Source organism: Galeopterus variegatus, unplaced genomic scaffold, assembly GCF_000696425.1.
Source record: "Galeopterus variegatus unplaced genomic scaffold, G_variegatus-3.0.2 Scaffold1824, whole genome shotgun sequence".
Lineage (NCBI taxonomy): Eukaryota > Metazoa > Chordata > Mammalia > Dermoptera > Cynocephalidae > Galeopterus > Galeopterus variegatus.
Window position 1 is genome coordinate 250,271 of NW_007727935.1, and position 1,764 is coordinate 252,034.

Consider the following 1,764-nt stretch of genomic DNA (forward strand, 5'->3'; position numbering starts at 1 on the left):
TGATTTGAACTTTTTTTGTGTGACAAACCAGGATTAGTGGGTGGAAATTAGAAGGAAACATTCCCTTTCCTTATTAAAAGAGGTGGAGGTGGGGCCAGGGCTTTATCTAGTATTTAGAATTGTGGGGCTGTCTGCCCTGAGAAGTAAGGAGTTTCTACTCTATTGCCAGAGGGGCCTTGTCTGGACTGGGTGAGGAATGTGGTGTATAATATATGTATGTATGTATTTAGGTATTAGAAATGTGTTTGGATGATGAGATTTTTTAACTAAGGGTCTTTATCTAAGATTCTATGAATACTCTTGTTTTTATTTATTTTTGGTTTGTTTTATGACTCATAGCTTTTAGCATAGTGCCTTGTACAAAGTAGATCTCAATAATTATGTAATTGAATCAAAGCTTTGAAAGCAAATAGCCAACTGCATCTACAATATAACTTCTCGACCCCATTGCTTATTTAATACGTCTAATCCCTTTTTCTTTCCCTACCAAAACCTCCAGAAGCTGGACCACCATTTCAGGACACTTGAGCTTTTCCTAGAGTGATAGACAAGTAGGGGGAGTTTCAGATCTTTACATTTCCTGTGAATTCCTGCACTTCCAGTTTTATAACACAGACAGAATTTGATACTGTCATGAGCAAATAAGAAAAATTACAGAGTTCTTTGACTTCTGGAAGTACCTATATCTTTAGCTAAGTAGCCCTAGGATGTACATTAGTATTATACCATCTAATGTATATTTTTCTAAAATAAACAAATACGAAACAGTAAAATTGGCATATGATGCCCTGTTTTAGGTCACAGCTCCAGTCCTTGAAGTTAATTGGATTTTGGGCTTTGCTTTATTTGTTTGATGTATAAAACAGAGTCCTCAAGCCTTGACTAGAACTCCTCTATTACTATTTGGGAGCCAGTGAGTGTAGAAAAGGGACAGTTTCTCTTTAGGTGTTTCTTTTTGCTCCTTTGCAGAAAAGGGATGTGCTAAGAGCAGGTGGTGGAAGTGAGCAGCTTATTGATCCAATCTGAGAAGCTTCTTACAGAATTTCCCCACAATAGTGCTCATGACATTTTGGTTGTGCCAGTTCTTCCTTATGCAATACTGTCCCACATATCTCAGGACATTTAATATTCTTGGTACCCCACTCGCTAAATGCTGTTTGAGCCCTCAAATCATTGTGACAACCAGAAAGTGTACATACATATTTTCAGATGCCCCTTAGCTAATACTACCTCTGGTTGAGTACCACTCTCAGGGAAGATATTTCTAATCTCTACCTCCATATAATACATTATTCTGTACCTTCCTTCCCATTTTTGCTGTCATACACCTCATGTTTTCACTGTTGCCTCCTTTTCATCTTTACCAGGCAACAAGAATCTTATAGATCAAGATTGACTCTTTCCTCTTTAAATTTTGGAGGAATGTATTAGTGAGATCATGAAGAAAACTAATTGTTTAGTCTGGCAGTCATGTGGGATGCATGGTTTAAAAACCCTGCCTTCCAGTCCAGTGAAACTCAAACTCAACTTGACATGGTTCTTATTCCCAATCTAAGAGTAGTTTTAATAGCTAAAAAACAAAGATTACAATCTCAAAGCACACAAAAACTAGCATTTTTAAATCTATTTAGCCATTACAAATTAGTTTCCAAAATACTGAACAATTATATATTGAAAAGTTAGTTGCTTTATGCTGAGTTAAATTGTAAGTTTTAAAACCTGTAAAACAGGTTTACAAATACATAAATGTATAGTAAAAAATGC

General features: G+C 36.0%; 1 protein-coding gene across 1 annotated transcript in view; it reads left to right on the top strand.

Annotated features, from left to right (window-relative positions):
* The window catches only part of PELI1 (pellino E3 ubiquitin protein ligase 1), an 11,646-nt gene that overhangs the window by 1,052 nt on the left and 8,830 nt on the right, over positions 1-1,764 (top strand). The window lies entirely within an intron of this gene.